The sequence below is a fragment of the Quercus suber genome, unplaced genomic scaffold (genome assembly GCF_002906115.3).
Source record: "Quercus suber isolate HL8 unplaced genomic scaffold, Cork oak 2.0 scaffold_780, whole genome shotgun sequence".
NCBI lineage: Eukaryota > Viridiplantae > Streptophyta > Magnoliopsida > Fagales > Fagaceae > Quercus > Quercus suber.
Window position 1 is genome coordinate 286,901 of NW_027070216.1, and position 22,064 is coordinate 308,964.

The following is a 22,064-nucleotide window of genomic DNA, read 5'->3' on the forward strand; positions in this document are numbered from 1 at the left end:
GCCTTAAATAGAATTATATTAAAACCACTAAAAAATGTCAGGTGGTATATTCATAAACATAATGAATTTGAGTGGGACTTTTATAAAATTTATATAATCTATTTATAATCTTACCTTTTTTTTTTAGAAGACATTACATTTTTTAGATTTAAAAAAAATTCATTACATTTTTTAGATTTAAAAAAAAATCCTTAAAAGACTTTTTTTTTAGCGTGTCATTTTTTTTAAGGGTCAAACTCTTAAAATTTTTAAATTTAATAGTATTTAAACTCAATTGGGGCTGGGGGCCATGGCCCCCCTTAATCCAAAGGTATGTACATGATGGTAAATAATATCTAAAAATAGTATATACAAAAAGAGTGAGTCAATTAAAGGCCTTTCAATTTAGTAAGCTTTTTGGATAAATTTGATTTGGTATAATATTAGACAAATTAATGGTCTGTTGGTGTTTCCTGTTGGCTTAACTAGTAAAGTATCGTAGAATAAGAGGTTTAATTATACTTCTTATTTAAAACTTTTAAAAACCTTTTCTAAGTGCTACTTATTAAATTTCAACTCAAGTGTAAATTCCTTTTTGCAAGGTAATCTCCTGGCTCTAAATGTGATTTTACTAATCTTCTTGCATAATCATGCATGTCACCCACTCAAAAACTGGCGTGAGAAATGCTACTACTACCACCTACACACAAAGCACATGATGGGGCATAGCATAAACATGAATTAGGAAAAATCTAGTAGATAATTTCAATACTTATTCACATGCTTAAAAACCACTTTCCTCCTGAAGCTGAGAGAACTTCATGTATAGATTAATCCGTCGACATACTGGAACATTGCAGAATTGCTGACACATAGCCTCAGTTTACAGAACATTTTCATGATCATGAATAAAGAAAAATCTAGTAGATTGGAACATTGCGGAAATACTGATACATAGTTAAAATCACTGCCCTCATGAAATGATAACCTCATGTATAAAATCCATCAACCGACCGGAACATTGCAGAAATACTGATACATAGTCCCAATTTAAGCATAGTAATAACATAGATTGGACTCACTTCAAATGCTAATTAATAGCACAAACACTTCCAATAATAACTGGCCAAGAAAGGGAGATGAGAGATTACCCTCAGAAGAATTTGTAGATATAGTCATCCAAAACCCCTGGGGTAAGGATTTTATAGGCCAGCTCTGAGGGATGATAACTGTCCCAGAATACATATTCAGAGGCGTTGGTACATGTCTCTGGTGAAAAACTGGTACATAAAATGCTGACCTCTATTTTCCCTCTGCCACAGCATCCTTTGTTTACCTCTTGAAATCCTAAATTTCTAAGCAAAGGATTAAAAAAAAAAAAAAAAAAGCATTATATAACCCCCCTATATCTACAATCACTGGATTAAGTTTACAGTGCACCTAGCAAATTATCACTTCCTGTTAGTACAGTTTCACATACCAACTTTTGAGAAACCAAAATAATGTAGTAAGAAACAACAACAACAATAAGAGAGTTTTAGTCCTAAAGTTCTGGGGTGATCAGATATAGGAGTATACCTTACATCGGGTATATGTTTCCCCTCTCTTGCAGCTGGGATATGAGAGAGGGAAAATATATACCTGATGTAGGGTATATTTTTTCCGGCTATAAATTTTCAACAAATTAGTTTAGGGTACTCAATATCCAAGTGAATCAAAACTATTAAAAAATGATGGCGGTGATTACCATATTGAGATGGGTTTTGGATAATGGCAAGCAACGGGTTATAGACATCTAAATAAACAAGCCTAGCGTCTGGAAGTCTTTAATTGATGGAATCCATTTGGAAGTAGAGCTTTGAATTGAAGAGAATTGCTGCTTGGTTTGCAGACTCAGAACACCCTCTTAGTATGCCTCCAGCCACTGTTCTCTGTGATGGCACGCACCCTATTGATGGTAAGCTTAATACTTGCTCCTAGTCCATAAAGTTCCTGCCCATTATATTTTTTTGGCACAAATTAAAGCTTGACAATGTTAGCTAATGCACACTTAAATTTACTGGACATGTTTGTCCAAGATCCAAGTACGGCCATACTCGACCAAATTAATGTACATGTTTGCAAATTGCAATGGCATTGTGTCTTTATAAACATACCTGCAAGAAACTTGTAGCTGATCTAACCATTAGATGAGTATATCCGGGAATATCATAATGGGCTCTCCTAAACGGTGTAGAAAAATAAGTATTCGCAATGTCATCGCTCCCTGTGCACACTATGAATATACTTTTTGACAGTATAGTAGCTGTTCTGCTTTCTCCTACTACTTCCTTTATCTTCTTTATGTAATTTCTGAACAAGTCTAATTGATCCGATAACGATAAGACAGACTGATGATGGAAATTAAGAAAATCAAGTAATTGTTACAATATTTAGGACTAAAAAAAAAAAAAAAAGAGGTGGAGTGAGAGAGAAGGTTACCACAATTTTAGCAGTGAGAGGATCATATCCTGCACCGCCAGAGGCAAAACTTACACCAGTAAGGAGGTCTTGAAGCTGAAGATTTGGATCAAGATAAGCCGGAAGAATCTTCTTAACACCAAATATTTCAGCCGAAAGTTTGTGTCAAGAAATTTTCAGTAAAATATATTATAGAGCATTCAATCATTGTATGTGAAATGGTGAATGATATAACTATACTATGTATTGGATCCTCAAAAGTTTTTTTTTTTTTTTCGTGGGGGGGGAGGGGTGTGTGGAGCGGGAGGTTAATTTAAACTGTAAATTTTGGATGTTGGTCATAAATTACAATGATTCTTGGACTGTTCAAATTTCCAATTCATGACTTGCTCTAAGGACTCTACAATAAATGGTGGGAAACAGCAGTAAAACGAAAAGTAAATGCTAGACACTACCTAGAAAATCTGCTGGGACCTTTCCATTGCTAAACCTTCCAGTTGGTTTTCCACCATTGAAATCTCTCCCATATGGTGGGAAATCACACTTAACTACAGTTTCAATGTAGTTGTTGTTGCCCGTATCCACTATTGAATCTCCAAAGATTATAACTGCAGGAACTGTTTCATTCTTAGGCAGCCTTGTAGTGCTGCCAGTAGTGTTATGGAAAATGTTGAACACGAGGAGGATTGAGAAAATAATTATATAGGAACAAGAAAGAGGTTTTGATGAGGGAAACTTCATTGTGTTATGGTTAAGAGTTTTATGGGGAAAAGAAAAAAAAAGTATTAAATCTTGTTTGACAGTGTAGAACTTATAATTTGCATTTACATGACTATCTCTCGTGCAGCCTATTTATTGGGTTGAGTTTGGATTGCACTGAAACTCCCTGCGTTTGGCGTTTGGCGTTTTTTCTATAGGTCTCATGCACTGCTTATGGGACCCGCACGTATGGATTTCAGCAAATGTTAAGTTGAAACTGAATCTCACGGTACTATTTACACATTTAAAAATTATTTTGCTACAGTGTTTTCAGTTTTCAGCAATAAGCGGTATCCAAATAGACTCTTTGAATCATAACTCACATTAGGTTGTACATTTTTTTTTTTTTTTTTTGCTTTTGCATAGTGTATCCTCAAAACTTTCAACTAGAAACTAATCACTGTTCGCGACGGGTGAGCTCATAGTGAAGTAAATCGCTGGCCCAAGGAATTTTTTTCAAAGTGTAGGTAGCCGGACTCGAACTAGAGAGCACTCAATCGAACCTGGTACAAGCACCTTGAGACTGAGTACCCAACCAACTCGGCCAACCCCTACATTACATTAGGTTGTACATGTACAGTTAGGGAAAGGTCAGCATTTATGTACTTTCATTATCAGGTAAGTTGGCAGAAGAGACCATGCAAAAAGTAGCTTTTTCAAACCTCAAATCCTTTTTTAATAGTAAAGATGACCTGATTTTAATGGAACAAAACTAGGAGTAAGTTTGTTTCTGGTGAAAAACCTTTATGTAAAATATTTTACATTTTTTTTAGCAAAAAATATTTTACACGTGTTTGGGTGGATAGAAAAACCCAGTTAATTTTTTTTTTTAATACAAGATAGAAAAATCTGGTTAAATTGAAATCAATTTTCAGTTGACCGTAAAATAGGGTCTGATGGACCGTAAAATATTTTACATTTATATTTTCCCTATATTAATTTTACACCCTTCAACTACCCGAACAGAGAGAGGGAGAAAGCAGATTGTACAACTCCAGCCACCCATCTCACTGCTGGAAGGTCTCTTTCTCTCTCTTTCTCCCTATTCCTCCCTCTTTCTTTCTCTTTTCAAGGCCGGCCTTAGGCCTAGGCCATTTAGGCCATGGCTTAAGGCCCCCAAATATGGGGCGGTAACGTTTTATTATTATTATTATTATTAATTAATTAAAGAAAAAGTGTGAGTTAGGTGTATTTTTTTTCCCAATCTTAAGAAAACCTAAAATATTAGAGTTATGCTAGTATATTACAAGTTTTATTACATAGGTCCTACAAATTAATATGTCACCAATGAAGTAATTCAATACTCATTTATTCTTTTGTTGAAGTGCCACTTCATTACCACATTAATTTATAAGCTTTTTATAGTAAAATTTGTAATAAGTTTAGCATTTTCTCCGAAAAAAATAATAATAATAGAAATACAACACAACCACCATTAAGTGTATGAAAAATGCTAAAGCTATTACAAATTTTAGGAAAAACAATTTGCAAACTAATGTGACAGGAATATGATCGGTGTTACTTAAATAATATAATAAAATGAATGTTTGAATAACTTTTTTTTTTTATTGGTGATGATATGCCAGTTTGTAAAACCTATATAGTAATTATCATTAGCTCACTTTGGGTGAATTAGTCATATTAGTAAGTGAGAATTAATAATAGATTTGAAATTAAATAAAAATAAATAAATATTATTTAAGTGATATTTAGATGTAAAAAGGCCCCAATAAAATTCTTGCCTTAGGCCTCAAACAATCTTGGGCCGGCCTTGTCTCTTTTCCTCAGACCAATATGCCTCCTTTCTCTCTCTCTCTCTCTCTCTCTGCAAATCTGTCACACCCTCTCTTCTAGTCAATCCAACCTCTCTCTCTCTCTCTCTCATGAACTGATCAACACCAATCAGTGGTTGCTCGATGGTGGTTGGGTTTGATTTGGGTTTTGGTTGAGTTTTAGTTGGGGTTGACAATGGTTGGGTTTTGGCTAGATGGTTGGTTGGGTTTAGATCAATATGGATGGGTGGTTAGCATAAGGTTTTGGGTTTTTGTGTGGTGGTTGTTGGGTTTTATGGAGTGGTTGCTGGATTATCTAAATATTTTTCGGCAACAATTTTACGTGCAAGTCAAACACTAGCAACCATTTTCCAATGTATTTTATAAAACGCAACCAAACACTTGAAAATATTTTATACTCGTAAAACATTTTATATCGAGTCAAACACAATGTAGGTGTGATGTGGAGATTTTTTTTAATTTTGGTTAATTGCAAAACTAAAGATTTCAATCGTTATTTATTATGTTTAGATCATATAAAGAAAATTAGTAGTAATATGCACCATTTTGACATCACATAAACAAGCCTTTGGTAAGAATTATGCACATCTGTAAATAGATATTGAGTCATATGGTCCTTGATCTTTTGCTTATGGTGGAGTTAGTGGATGAATTTTGTTGGCTACACAAATAAGTGAAATTTCTACCTGGCAGAATTTTTTTTTTTAATTGGGAAATTAATATAAATATGATTGAATTTTTGTTTATTAGAAACTAAATATAATTGAATTCAAACCCATAGATTTAAGTTTTTAAGTTAAATAGTGTCTAATTCCTAACATATTATAAAGGATTTAAGACTCGGTTAGAGTATCCCATGACATCATAACTTTGATGGATGAATCATTATAACTATGATTAAACAATTAAATTCGTCATTTTTTAACATCTTAAACTTTTGAAAATATTGTTAATTTAACATGGTATCAAAGTAGGAGAACCAGAGTTCGATCCCTGATTTTATTTTTATGCTAGATTTTGCTATTGAATCGTACTACACTTGACAATCTTTATTTGCATATACATTCATTAATTGCACTCGTAAGGTTGTACCGTTTGAGATTTTTTTTTTTATGAGAAAAAGAGGGGGCAGGAGCGACCATTGTGACCCACTCCCCTAGGCATGACCATACCATAGGGGCACCTCCCTTAAGGAATGTTGGATTGAGCCATAGCTACTGTGGTCTGGGGTGACCACAAACCTTACCCTAGCACCTCAAGAGAGCTGGTAATTAGGGGCTCCTCAACAGGGATACCCAAATTCCTCCCTAGGTACTTGCACGATCTTGAACTAGGGATCACAAATTTGATTCACAGATCCCAACCACCAGGCCACCCTCTTGGGGTGTACCATTTGAGAAATGTATGTCAATATTTATGTTGCTTTCATTATTGGATAAGTTTTTTTTTTTTTTTTTTTTTTTTTGAGAAACAAACACACACACACACATACAAGGGAGAGGGAAATGAGTTCTAACACAAGGGCACACCACAACTCCACTCAAAAGCCATAGTAATTTTTTAAGGGAGGTTGGGGCTTTAATAATATGGCTAGACAGCATTCGAGCTACTAGTATAATTAAATGTTTTACATCAAGCTATGATCTTTCCAATCACCTTACATTTGAGTTTGTATAGTTAGAGACATTAGGCAGTTAGTATTTATGTTGCTTTCATTAACTTTGGGAGACCAATTACTCTTTAACAGTAATTGGCTGACCCATACAGATATTGGACTTAAATCCAAGCCATCCCCATTCCTACAAAATCGTGCTCAAGATGACAATTAACTAAGACATACTCCTGCCTACTAATAAAAATAGTAAAAACTCAGTAAATAGCATAAGAATCTAAAAACTTTTTCAAAATAGTTTAATGTAAAATTCTAATGGTTGCCTTTAGGCTAGTTGTTAATAATCCATTTAAAGAAAGTTTTATGAAAAAAGGGGAAAAAAAAAAAAGCAATTAATATTTTGATAGTTTTTTCCATTTTCCATAAAAGTTGTGTCAAAACTTTCTTAAAATGGATTGTTAATCATTACTCTAAAGGCACCCGTTAGCATGACCTTACTTTAATTTATTAACAAATGTTCTAAGGTGGCATTCATTTATTTATTTAAATTTTATGCTAGGGGTTGGACAGGTAATCGATCACCCTAACATTTTTAGATCAATTGGAGGCTCACTGAACAATGTAAATAGTAGCTGTTTTTCAAACCTCAAATCCTTTTTTTAATAGTGAAGATGACCCTGATTTTAATGGAACAAAACTAGGTGTGAGATGGAGATTTCTTTAAATTTTGGTTTGTAGCAAAAGAAAAAGATTTCAATCATTATTTATTATGCTCAGATCATATATAAAAAAAAAAGGGGGGGGGGAAAATAGATTTTTTAAGGTGGTGTTTGGTACGAGGGAATCCACATTACTCTTGACATCTAGATTCTTGGAAATATGATACCTTGCAATATGAATGCCTAAGAATGTAACTATTCTTATGTTTGGGTTAATTGGGAATCTAATAAGATTCCTAGAAATATGAGATTAAAATGTTTGGTTTTTTCATGGGAATCTTTACTGAATTATTTATTTCTTATTCTATCCTTAAATTTGTAAATCCAATATGTCTTCTTTTTCTTTTTCTTTTTCTTTTTTTAAATAATAATAATCTTCCTCTAAATAAATAATGAAAAACAAAATATAAACTATAAATTATGACAAATTCATTAAAACTATAGTCTAAAAAAAGAAAAGATAAATATATCAACAGAGTTGTCTATTATGTTTATGTTGTTTTGGCGGGAAGAGATAAAAACAAAGGAAAAGATATTGATGATTTGTTTTATATTTTATCTCAGTTGCTAAAATGATAAGGAAAAAAGATTAAAATTGTCAATTTATAAAAAAATACAATTTCCTTTAAGTTTTGGAATCTAGATACCCATCTATCTTAAAAGGAATCACATTCCTACAGAAAAGGGGTTAAAGGGGGAATCCAAATTCTCATAGCATCTGATTCTCTAATGTGATTTGCAACCAAACATGAGAATCTTTAAATATTTTTAGGAATCCTAAAACATTACCTTGTACCAAATGCCACAAAAAGGTATTGATTTATAAAATATTGAAGAAAAAAATTATATGGGAAAATAAAAAAGCAATTAATCTTTTTAACACCTTTTTATATTTCACATGAAAGTCATATTAAACTTTCCTAAAATTGTCTATTAACAAATGCCCTAAAAACAACTGTTAACTAGACTCATAAAAATTAGTAGTATTGCACTGTTTTGACATCACATGAACAAGAATTTGGTAAGAACGGTACATACATACATACATACATATATGTGTGTGTATGTGAGAGAGAGAGAGAGAATAGATAGTAAGTCGTTGATCTTTTGCTTATGTTTGAGTTAGTAGATGAATTTTGTTAGAATACATGCCATACACAAATATGTGAAATTTCTACATTGACGAAAAAAATTTATAAAAAAATTGAGAAATTAATATAAGTTAATTATTTAGTGGTTAACGGGTATCTTTAGGATATTTGTTAATTGAAAATTTTAAGAAAGTTATGATATGATATCACTTTTATGAAAAATATAAAAAAAAATTATTAAAAAATTAGTTCTTTTTTTCTTTTTTTCATAATTTTTTTAAATAAAATATGTGATAAACCAATACCTTTGGGGCATCTATTAACTAACAAATACATACCTTTGTTTTTTTTTTTTTTTTGAGAAGTTTGGGTTCAGTGTCCAGTGTCCAGTGTCCAGTTACACTAGATCTATTGAGATTATAACACGTATTTACTTTTAAACATATGTCACTATCTTAATAGATCTAGTGCACTACATACACATAAGCCTCACTCTTTTTTTTTTGATGGGATAAGGGGATCGATAACCAGACCTTAATTTGCGTGCACATTCATTAAACATTAAAGGCATACCTTAATTTGCATGCACATCCATTAAACATTAAAGGCATACCTTAATTTGCACGCACATCCATTAAACATTAAAGGCATAAGGTTGTACCGTTGGAGAAATGTACGTCAATATTTATGTTGCTTGCATCATTGGGTCAGTTGGCAGCTTAAACAAACCTGGACAGCATATCTAGCTGTAGTGCACTGCACCTAATTAAGCCTCACGTTTTTCATTTTTTTTTTTCTTTGTTGATGGGATAGGGGTATCGTTAACCGGACCTTAATTTGCATGCACATTCATTAAACTTTAAAGGCGTAAGGTTGTACCTTTCAAAAAAAAAAAAAAAGGCAAAAAGTTGTACTGTTGGAGAAATGTACGTCAATATTTATGTTGCTTGCATCATCGAGTAAGTTGGCAGCTTAAACAAACCTGGACAGCATATCTAGCATTCTATTTCTAGCTACTACTCTAATAAATGTGTTTGCATCAAATTCAAAGCTACGATCCTTATTTTTTGCGGAATAAAGCTACGATCCTTATTCATCGATCCTACTCCATGGGTCGCCAAGGTCCACGTGAACCTATGATCCTTCAAATCACCTGTTTTTGGGTTTTTTATTTTTTATTTTTGAGAGTCGAGTATTTATGGTTGTATAAATAAGGCAATCAGTATTTATAACTTTATGTTGCTTTCATTAAGTTGGGAGACCGATCACTCCTTAACATTCTGTGGGCCACTTGATTCACTTTTTATTTAAGGGTTGTTTGGTACATTAACTAGCTAACCCAGACAGATATTGGACCTAAATACAAGCCATCCTCGTGTTCAAGTGGACAGTTAACCATGACACTCCTCTAGCTACTGGAGATGGCACCATTTATTTAAGAACCATTAAAATTACAACTCGTTACAGAACTCCACCCAAAATTCTATTGCCACAACTAATTCTATACTCATTTTTACAACTGTACGAGCTAACTGTGAGTGAGTGGTTAAAAAAAAAAAAAGTGATGGGTGTATCGGGCAAATATGTTTGTTACCAAGTGTTACCTTCCTCATTTTTTTCAAATGGTTTTTTCATCAGGACAATTTCGATTGATCCGTATGAACCTCACCCTCCCAATCTCTTGCCCGCTAGATCTGTATTCAACTTAGTGGGGCAAGATTAAAAGAGAGTAAAATTAATTCAAAAAAATATATTAATTGATATTAATAAAATAAATAAATTAACAACTATATACAAATGTAATTGTCATATACAATTAAAATTTGGGTTTGAAAAAAAAACTTGGATTTGAGACTGATAAATGCTAGTGAGGAAATAAAAAATTGTTATACGTAACAGAGGTGCTATGAGTAGTTTTAGACCATAAATTATTTCACAATGTTTTTGCCAAAACTATAATATGGCAAACTATGAGTGATTAACAAATACTAATACATAAACTCATAATTTTTTTTTTTAACAATCACACTCTGCCACGCAACAATTGTGATAAAGAGTTGTGAAAAATTTTGTGATCCTCATTTTTTTTGAGGTGCTATAATGACTAGTGAGTGAGAGTAGTTTTTTTTTTTTTTTTTCGTAATTTTTTTCAACAAAATAATGGTGGAGAAGTGGGCTGTACAAGTGGTTTTATTTTATTATATTATTATTATAAGGTGGGATCCATTACTTTTTTAAAAAGAGTTGCAATGGCCCCAACGTGAAATTGTTTTCCTACAGTGAACTAATACGAACTAATACATAGTACAAGTATAATATGTATGTAAAAAAGCTTATTGTCCTTGTATATGCAAATAAGATCTTGTAATATATATTAATTGAGAATTTTTGGGGCAATAATTCAAGCTCTCATAGACCGGAAAACATCACAGTGAAACTTGAAAAATCTTATTAGAACCCAAAAATTAGTATGCCGTGAATTTATCAATTTGTTACCAATTAACCAACTTATGCGATCACAATTTGGATGGTTTACACCACAAAATAAAAAAGTCACCAAAATCTATAAAGCAATAATAAAAAGTAATATACAAAGAGGATTCCATTCACAGGCCTATATTATATCAGCTAGTGCTCAACAAAGAGGATTCGCTCTACCCTCCTTTGTGTACGATTAGTCACATTCTCTCCCTCCAATCACACTTATAAAGTTCCCTTTGATCAGAAATCATCTTGGAAGAACTCATTTTGGTTTACAATTTTACTATCACTGGATTTATTGTTTTTGTTATTAGTTAGTTGTCTCACTCATTTTGATTTATTGGTTTACATATCATTTTGTTTCATTTTTGGATTGGTTTCTTTTGTAGGCCTAAAAGTGCACGAATACCATTGCTCATCTTTGGCCCAGTGTCGATTGTGAGAGTTACTTATGGCCCAGTGTCGAGTTGTGAGTTTAACTCTCGAAAGAAACCTGGACCTACCGAAGTCGGCAGACATGTATCCACACACAAAAGACTCCAACATTGAACACCAAAAATAATAAAAAAATAAAAAATAATTTAACAATACACGTTATCATTCATACAACCCTTGAATGAGTAAAGAACAAAGATCTCAAAATGAATACAGGGACACTATCAGAAATAGCTATGCGGCGAAATTGATAACTTTTTTCGAACAAAATATACATATTACAAGACTGAAACAATCAACTGCATACAAGGAGAGTATGGAGTACGAACTCTTGGGGTGGTTCTAAGAATTTTTTCCAGAGTGCTCCTATAAGTTCTCAAGAATTTTTCCTAGGGTAGCAAAATAATAAATAATAAACTATAAGTTCATTTAAAATATTAATAAAATTATTAATTCTTGTTGTTTAGTTGTTTCATTAATTTGTTTGTCTTTTATAAAATATATAATTTGTTATATTGTTGTTTCATTAATTATAAAATTATTAATTGTTGTTTAGCCAAACATAATCTAATTTGTTTGTCTTTTATAATGTATTGGTTAATTAAATTATTAATTATAGTTTATTAGTTGCTTTCTCTAATTAATTATTGGTTAATTAAATTATTGCTTATTAGTTGCACTAGCATACATCCCATGTGCATTTACTTCCCCCAATTCAAATATCTCACCCACCCCATGTGCCCATCCACCCCCCCCCCACTCAACAGACAAGCCTCATGCCTAATGCCCCCAATCACAAGAGCCAGCTACTAATAAGAAATTTCACAATCACAAAGCACAATACACATTACACTAAAAGGCAATTAATATCTCACCAATACCAACACCAACAGATAAGATAAAACCAAAAAGTCAAAAACAGGGCAAAATATTAATAAAGTTAAAGTTTCGGCCAAATACATTTCAAAAGAATTAAATAAAGTTAGTCTTAAAGAATAAAGAGAGAGAGAGAGAGAGACTCTCATTCATTTCATTTCAGTGATTTCAGATAAAGAGAGAGAGAGTGAGAGACTAAGAGAGAGTCGGAGGGAAAAAGAGAGAGAAGTTAGTAAAATGAAATACCTTGAGGGAGCATCGGACCAAGGAGGCCTAAGGCTGAGGGGCGAGCAATAAGCGATCTTCGATCAATGAGCAAGTGACATGACCGATTAGCGATCTCCGATGCCCGAATCCCGATGCGATGTGCTTTGGACTGGAGCTTGGTTGACCAATCTCCGATGTGGCGATGCCCGATTCGTCTATTGGCTTGTGTTGCANAGACAAGCCTCATGCCTAATGCCCCCAATCACAAGAGCCAGCTACTAATAAGAAATTTCACAATCACAAAGCACAATACACATTACACTAAAAGGCAATTAATATCTCACCAATACCAACACCAACAGATAAGATAAAACCAAAAAGTCAAAAACAGGGCAAAATATTAATAAAGTTAAAGTTTCGGCCAAATACATTTCAAAAGAATTAAATAAAGTTAGTCTTAAAGAATAAAGAGAGAGAGAGAGAGAGACTCTCATTCATTTCATTTCAGTGATTTCAGATAAAGAGAGAGAGAGTGAGAGACTAAGAGAGAGTCGGAGGGAAAAAGAGAGAGAAGTTAGTAAAATGAAATACCTTGAGGGAGCATCGGACCAAGGAGGCCTAAGGCTGAGGGGCGAGCAATAAGCGATCTTCGATCAATGAGCAAGTGACATGACCGATTAGCGATCTCCGATGCCCGAATCCCGATGCGATGTGCTTTGGACTGGAGCTTGGTTGACCAATCTCCGATGTGGCGATGCCCGATTCGTCTATTGGCTTGTGTTGCAGCGTTGCTCTGTTGACCTTTTTGTCTTTAGATTTGCTTTAGTGATTTCTAATTTAGTGATTTGTAGCGTATATTGGGGTTTGGTTTTTTTTTTTTTTTAATAATCCGTGGATTTGCTACCTCTGTAACTGTTGGGCTTGTTGTGGGCTTGATATTGGGCTTGCCATCCGTTGTTTTTTTTTTTTTTAGAATCCGTGGGCTTGCCGCTTGCTCTGTTACAAATTTTTTTTTTTTTTTTTCAGATTTTAGTTCAATTTTATTTTTTGAGCTCTTGTGATTGGGGGCATCAGGCATGAGGGTGTTCCTAAAATTTTTTTTTTAAGGGTAAACAAATAAATTTTTTTTAATTATTATATATAAATTTTTTTCTTCAAGTCAACACTCTAAGCTTAACGGGGTGCCGCCACGGTAAACTCTCATGGTATATCAGTCTTGGTATTGATGTCAAGAATTAATGCCAGGCTAATGAGCACTCACAGGGAACGGATGCTGGCAAACACTGCACTGTACAGTCTCAGAACCAGTGCTGAGAACCTGAACCTGAAGAAAGAATCCACATAACGGAACCACTTCAAGATTATTGTCAAAATAGAGGTGAAAACTTTGCCACACAAATTATTAAAATATTTAGAAGCTAAAACAACCATTTGATGAAAGCTGTTTGACTTTCATTGAGGAAGAAGGAAAAAAAAGAAAACAAAACAAAAACTAATAAAGGGCAAAGGTACATGATAATAATCAGCAACAAGAAAGTGGCAAGGATAGTGAACCTTCAAATGGACAGTGCAAATTGGACAGGCAACCTCGCTCATTTGCATCCCAGGTCCAGCAGGCTCCAAACCTGTAAAAGTTCGATAAGTGGGCAGATGAAAGATACCTTGAAAGACACAGAACTAATGATTGCATAAAGCCTGATGACCAACAAATTATGCTTCACATAATGATCTGAAATAACAGTGTTTCACCAAGTAGATCTAGGCAAAACTGTATAGATCAAAGAAATCTAGAAAACTATCAATATATCTCGTAGGCCTTGGACTATGAACCCTGATTGGAGCCACCAACAGAGGAATGGGGGGGTGCATTTTCCTAAGGGTCTGTTTGGTTGGGAGAATTGAAAGTGAGAATATAGAAAATGTAGGAATGATATAGAAGAGTGAAAGGAAATAAAATGTTTCAATTTTTCCTTGTGTAGTTGGGATAATGGAAAAGTAAGCGGATAAAAAATGTAAGAATGGTAGAAAAGTGTAAGGATAGGAAATGTTTCAGATTTTCCTTCATGTGGAGAGGATCAAAAAGTGAAAGAATAAAAAAAGTAATTTTAATAAATTTACAGTTATACCTAATTACATCAAGAAAGGAAAGAAAAGATTATAGTTTAAAGGAGAAAAATAATAATGTCCATGTAATAAACATTTTTCTCCCCCACTTAATTTTCCTCCCAATTTGGGAGGAAGGTTTCTTGGTGGGCTCAGGTGGAAAACTCCACCTGCCCCTTTTCCATCCTCCCTCATTTTCACACACCAAACAAGGGAAAGCTCCCATTTTCCATCCTCTTGTCCTTCATTTTCCATCCCTGTTTCTATTTAAGTATAAAAAAGAGAAGGTTGCTACCCACATTACTACTTATGACAAAATTTTCAGCAATGATGACTACCTGATGTCTTGTGATTTCTTCCCATCTCCTCCTGTTACAGATCACAAACCACATGGAAAACAAGTGCATTAGTAATCATGAATATTCAAAAAGTAATGTTCCACACATTCGAAAGGTAATGTGACTTCTTTGCTGACACCACTTTCTCTATGCAACATAACAAATATGAGTTATCGAAGTTTCTTCCATAATTTTAAAGCACAACTGATGTCAGTTGAATACAAAAGAAACTAATGTGAAGACAAAGGTAACCCCAGTATCTATTCAGCCCAAATCATGGTTTCATGAAAGCTTTACTCCTTGACGATATCTGTATCATATTACACCAGCCTCAAAAACTGAAATTTCCCACTGATTTAGCTGGCATTGCTTAGTGATCTATTAATACTGATGCACTTCCTATCATCCTCACAATTTAAGGATTATAAACAGAACCAGCCAATTTAATTATAAAACACTACTACATTTATGGCAAGAAGACAAAAGTATAGCTCCTACTGGCAAGAACTTATAATCCAACTGTAAGCCATGATTACTACATAATTATTATTTCTTTCTTAAAAGCAACCATTGCTTTGGAACCCAAAAGTCACCTCTACCTAGCTCTAGAGGAAACTTTGGAAGTCAACCATGCAGTCGTAAGGAAAACATCTGTAAAGGGTTGCACAAGGCAACTTATAAAGAACCTTAAAATAAGAAGAAAACTCAACTGCTCCTAGGTTTCATGTTAAGGTTAAAAAAATGCAAAATCAAAGGAAGCAAAGATATAGCAGCAACAATGCAATCTCATATAACCTGAAGCTTCTTTGCAAGATCTTCGTGACTATGCATTTTAGCATTTCCTTCAGATGTTTCCCTCCCATAACTCAGCCTCTGAGTAACTTCAGCCTGTAAAAGAACACCCAAAAAATACAATAATTTGAAATGACTTGAACATGCCAATTGAGATGGAAGTCATGAAATGAATTGCAGCATGAAGGGTGCATTTGTGATGAAGCTGATTAGATACATGCTTGAGGTTTAGTCCATGAGAAGCAAACAGCAATGGTTGCACCACTATGGCATGATATAACTTAAAAAGGTTTTACAAGGGTGGTAAGGTTCACAATAGGGGCCATAATATACATAAAAGTTCAAAAAAGCAAAACATAACCCAAAAATCTGTGAGACTTGAATGTCAGAAAATAAAACAAAAGGGTCAAAGCACGCGCGCGCGCGCACAAAAAAAAAACATCAGACCTATGTGGTTCACCCAAGATTAGCGCTACATCCACGAAATTGCTGCAATTTCTGTTATGACAGCTTATAGAACGAGTTACAGGTATCATGGGTATCTATACTTAACTATTCAGCTATTAGTAGGGAGCATACGAGTGTGAAATTGCAATAGTGTGCCTAGGGTTTCTAATGTATGCTCAAATATAAAAAATACTCCCAATAATCATATGGACGCATATTATATATAAAGAGTTTTTGCTTACAACAAGTGAGGATGGGGGGATTTGAATATATGTTCTCTTCATGAAAAGAATTGGATAATGCCATTAAGTTACAAGGCTCTTAACAGATATAAAGAGTTTTTAGTATTTGTAACTAATGGCTTCCAATTTATCTCTTAGAGCCTTTTTCTATAATGATCCATAGCTCACAATATTGTTCCAACTCTCAACTTTGGAACCAATTCAAAGTATAAAATAAAACAAAACAAAACAAAACAAAAGTGACTTGGTTCTCTCGTTACTCAATAAAAAGAATCACATTTTTGTTTTACACCATGCTTAGGAGACTAAGATGGGGATAGCTCATTTTTTTTTCCTATTAAAACTTCAATTCCACAAAAAATAAGTAAGATTCTCCAATGAGCTTTTCCATCATGGATGTGAGAGGATCATATCCTGCAGCACCAGAGGCAAAATTTACGCCAATAAGAAGGTCTTGAAGTTGCAAGTTTGAGTCCAAATAAGCTGGCAAGAGCTCCTTGAGACCTAATTCTTCAGCTGAAGATTGTTTCAAAATCTATTAAAATCTACATTTTTGTGTGTAAGAGTAATGATTATCACATATAGTGTGTACCTATATAGACTGAAATCGTGTTTTCACAAACTGTGAATAGTTGTATTTAACTAGCTAGTTAATTATGTGCAACAATAATTAATAGTATGTGTAATAAAAGGCTAGTCCATTTAGCAGAATCTAATAGCTAGAGCAGTTTTGGGACTACCTATGAAGTCTAAGGGTTAACCCTTCCATTGCTAAACCTTCCAGTAGGTTTTCCTCCCTGGAAATCTTTCCCATATGGAGGGAAATTGCACTTTATTAAAGTATTGATATGGTTGTTGTTTCCTATATCCACGATTGAATCTCCGTTCTCCAAATACAAAAACTGCTGGAACTTGACCTGTTTCATTTTTAGGTAGTATCATGGCACATCCATCATTAAGGAAAAATATAATGACAGAAAATAATGAATGAAGTAGAAGAAATAGAATTTCCAGGGGTGGAAGTTCATTCTAATATATGAAAATCTACTTTCTTTTTCAAGTTTACAAGGAAAAACGAGAAGAGAAAATTCTGAAAGACCCAATTTCTTTTAAAAAAATCAGTGATAAAATTGTAAACGCAGGAACTTTCACCATAAACTTGAGTTTGGTGCCAGCATCTTACTGGACGCAAATATGTCGTAGTTGTTAGAATTTAAAGGTAGAGTGCATCTGTGCATGGTTACGTGCTCTTGTTATTTTGGTAAGGTAGAAGAAGTTGTCAAATTCGTTAAGCAGCGCCTATTTCGGTTGAACGAGGAGGGTGTGGAGTGTGGACATGATAAATTAAAAGATCAATCCATTTTGGCAATTCACATACATATTCCCGGTGTGGATTGTGGAGCACTAGGAATTGGAATCCTCTACTATAAGGAGCCAGGTAAACTGTCACTTTGTGTTGGTAAAATTTTTGAAAGCCACAAGGATTAAAGTATAAAGGTAAAAAAATGAATCTTATAAGGGTATTAGTTTAGAAAATATTTTAAAAAATTTTTTATGAGAAAATAAAAAAAATTATTAATTTATTTTGATAATTTTTTAGATTTTTCATAATAGCGATGTTAAACATTTTATGAAATAGTTTATTAACAATTGTTTTAAAACACCAGCTAACAGTCCCATTAATTCATCTTTTGGAAATGTTAAGGGTATTGGTTTATAAACTATTTTTAGAAACTTTTTATTGAGAGAAAGATAAAACAATAAATGTTATTGATAGTTTTTTATATTTCCTATGAAAGTAGGGCCAAAATGGCCAAATACCACAATTTTTTGAAATTTTTAGCAAAAAACCACTGTTTCGAAAATAAATGGCAATCTACCACTTTTTCTAGTACTCGAGTTTGGTGAACTCGAGTACCCTATTTTATAGTTCCACCATGGCTGCTGAGTTAGAAATTGGCGATTAAAAAAAATAAAGTGGTACTCGAGCTTGGTAAACTCGAGTACCATGCAACACAATACTCGAGTATACCAGGCTCGAGTACCTTCTATAAAAAAAATAAAGAAAATTTTTTTCTACGGTACTCGAGTTTACCAAAATCGAGTACTGTATAAATTTATTTTTTTATTTTTTTATTTTTTTGCTTAAGGATAATTGACAAATAAACATAAAGATAAAAATAAGTAGCTTTTATATGTTTTTATATATTTAAATAGAAGCATTGTAAGATATAGAGATTTTAATTTCAAAATATGAATTTAATTTCTACATTGATTAAAATTGTTCATTGTTTTCTCATAAAAATTGTTCACTATTTTCTATATAAACTATTTCTACGATTTTACATAAAATTATTTTTTGTTCAGCATTATTTAAAAAATTGTTCACTCTCTTTTCGGCGTAAATTATTTTCTGTTCACTATTTAAAAAAATTGTTCACTGTTTTCTCGTAAAACACCTAGTGAAATCGTGTTTTCTAAATTTAAACGTCAAATCTGAATGCTTTTTCATGTTTAAATTTTACAATAATTGAAAATCCAAATCGGTATGTTTTTTCACGTTCAAATTTCACAATAATCGAATCTATTTTTCTGCACTGATAAAATCTATTTTGATACACACTTTGTCAAAATTATCCAATAATAATAGATTGTGATTGGTTGTTTATCACTTTCTAATAAGCTCACTATTTTTTCTACTTCACCTACAATCTACCATGTAAAAGTATAGAACAAGTGCAACAAAATGAGTAGAAATTAGAGATGATTTGAATACAATGAATCATAATGTATTAAAAATTTCCCTTTATTATTTTATTATTATTATTATTACTCCTTATTTAGTTTATCTAAAAAGTTAAACATTTTTGGGTTTATCCAAAAATCTATGCCACAAAATACATTGCGGGAAATCTAGACCAAAGAACTGCCAAAATAAAAAATTGAGCGGCATTGTTTGTGTACTTAAATAAGTTGTCATAAGCAGCATAAATTACCAACCAACCAAAAAAAAAAAAACCAGAAACTACATCCACCTGATCAAATAAAGGTGGTAGGTTGGGTTTTCAGTTTTCACATACAACTTCAAAGTAGGTTCTTAACCAAATATTTTGTTTCTTTAAAGCCTTTCAATATCAGATTTGTTATATACTTTCTCTCTATCTAGGGGCTGAGAGAGAATAGAATTTATATGTCTGGAAAAAAAAATGTTTGTAATAGAATCTATGTTGGTTTAATAGCTGCAATCGTGCCTGAAAAATAAAATAAAATGTAGCTCAATAATCAATTTTCTATTATGACTTTTACCTCAGAGCATGTTCTGAGTGTCCATTTATGTGTGTGATTTTGAACTTGTTTCTGTGTTTTTTTTTTTTTTTTTTTTTTTTTGGTGTTTGAAAGTAGTTGTGCCTGTTAAAAGTACTGAATGCTGATGTTATGATCCATAACACTCAAAACTGTTTGTAAGATGGATTTGGCTCAAGTAGGACATGATATACTGTTCACTAATTTCTGCATAAACTAATTCTAGTATTCTGCAAAAAATTATTTTCTGTTCAGCATTATTTAAAAAATTGTTCACTCTCTTTTCTGCGTAAATTATTCTCTGTTCACTGTTTAAAAATTGTTTGCTGTTTTCTCATAAAACACCTAGTGAAATCATGTTTTCTAAATTTCAAAGCCAAATCTAAATGCGTTTTCATTTTTGAATTTCACAATAATCGAATCTATTTTTCTGCATTGATAAAATATGTTTCTACATTAATAAAATTTACTCTCTACACATCATGTTTATTGTATATTCGAATCTGCTTACTGCATTATAAAATTTATTTTTTGCATTAAGTAAAACTGTTCACTGTTTTCTCGTAAAAATTGTTCACTGTTTTTTGCATAAACTGTTTTTAGCATTGGCGCAGTTATTGCACTTAAATGATTTTTGTGTTTTTTTAAATATGTAACCATATGAATAATGGACAAACTCCATGAAAGAAAAATGAATGATTCGTATAAATAACCTAATGGTAAATCCCTTAAAAAATTCGAATTTGTAAAAAAGTTTGAATTAGTTGAATGTAGAAATTCGAGAAAAATCGATGGAAAATAATGAACGTACCAAGTCGTGAAGGTGTACATAAGATGTACAATTAGTCTAGACTTGTTGAGAAATTTGATTTCGTTGAAAGTACAAAATAATGAAAATTCAATGAAAAAGTATGTACGTTAGATGTATAGATCATATGAATTTGTTTAAAAATTTGAATTCGTTGAATGTACAAAACTGTGAAAACTCAAGGGAAAGATTGTGTACATTAGATGTACAGATAGTACGAATTTGTTGAAAAATTCAAATTTGTTAAAAAATTCGAATTTGTTGAGTGTGTAAAATCGTGAAAATTCAAATGAAAATTGAAGACATACTAAATTGAGTAAACTTAATGGAAAATTAATTACATTAGATGTACAGATCATCCAAATTTGTTTCCAAATTTGAAGTCGTCAAATGTACAAAATAGTGAAAATTCAATTTAAAACTATGTACTAATGTACTAATCATCCTGGTTTGATGAAAATTTCAAAATTGTCGAACGTACAAAATCGTGAAATCTTAATGGAAAATCGAAATTGTTGAACATACCAAATTATGAAATTTCAATGGAAAGTTGTGTAATTAGATGTACAAATATTCTAGACTTGTTGAGAAATTTGATTTCGTTGAAAGTACAAAATCGTGAAAATTCAAGAGAAAATTGTGTACATTAGATGTATAGATCGTTCAATTTTGTAAAAATCAAAATTTAGATGTACAGATCATTCGAATTTGTTGATTGTATAAAATCTTGAAAGTGCAATATAAAATTGTGTAAATTAAATGTACAGATAGTCTGAATTTGTTGAAAAGTTTGAATTCGTTAAATGTACAAAATCGTGAAAATTAATTGGAAAACTGTGTACTAATGTATTGATCATCCGAATTTGTTGAAAAATTCTAAATCGTTGAATGAACAAGATCGTGTAAACTCAATAATTAATGAACAGTTAATCTTTAGATTTGCAAAAGTTGAATGTACATAATCATCAGTTGTCAGACATTAACAACAACATTTTGTATTGCATAGAACGTGTAGACTTGATGGCTCGCTCTTGCGCCTTCCCCTTTAGATGCTTCTTAGCCTTTTGGATTGCATGAAAACGGTCTAATCGCCTTTGCATTTGATTGTTCTCTTGTTCAAGACGAGCAAGTATGTTGGCAGGTTCATCTCTAGGTAACTCGGCTGAGCGTGCCTTAGGAACTCGTAACCCATGCCATCGACAATACACCTCCAACTCATTCCTCTGCCTAAATTATTTTCTGTTTACTATTTAAAAAATTGTTTGATGTTTTCTCATAAAACACCTAGTGAAATCGTGTTTTCTAAATTTAAAAGCCAAATCTGAATGCTTTTTCATGTTTAAATTTCACAATAATCGAATTGGTTTTTTTGCATTAATAAAATTTGCTCTCTGTACATCTTGTTTATTGTAAATTCAAATCTGCTTTCTGCATTCATAAAATCTATTTTCTGCATTAATTAAAACTGTTTACTATTTTCTCATAAATTTTTTTACTGTTTTCTGCATAAACTTTTTTTAGCATTCTGCATAAAATTATTTTCTCTTTAGCATTATTTGAAAAATTGTTCACTATTTTTCTGCATAAATTATTCAATGTTCATTAGGTGTTTTATGAAA

The 22,064-nt window shown here is 32.5% G+C and overlaps 1 pseudogene; it reads right to left on the minus strand.

The window, feature by feature from the left end:
• Nucleotides 1–1,054: 1,054 nt before the first annotated feature.
• LOC112018312 (GDSL esterase/lipase EXL3-like) lies at nucleotides 1,055–3,213 on the minus strand (annotated as a pseudogene).
• Nucleotides 3,214–22,064: the final 18,851 nt, after the last annotated feature.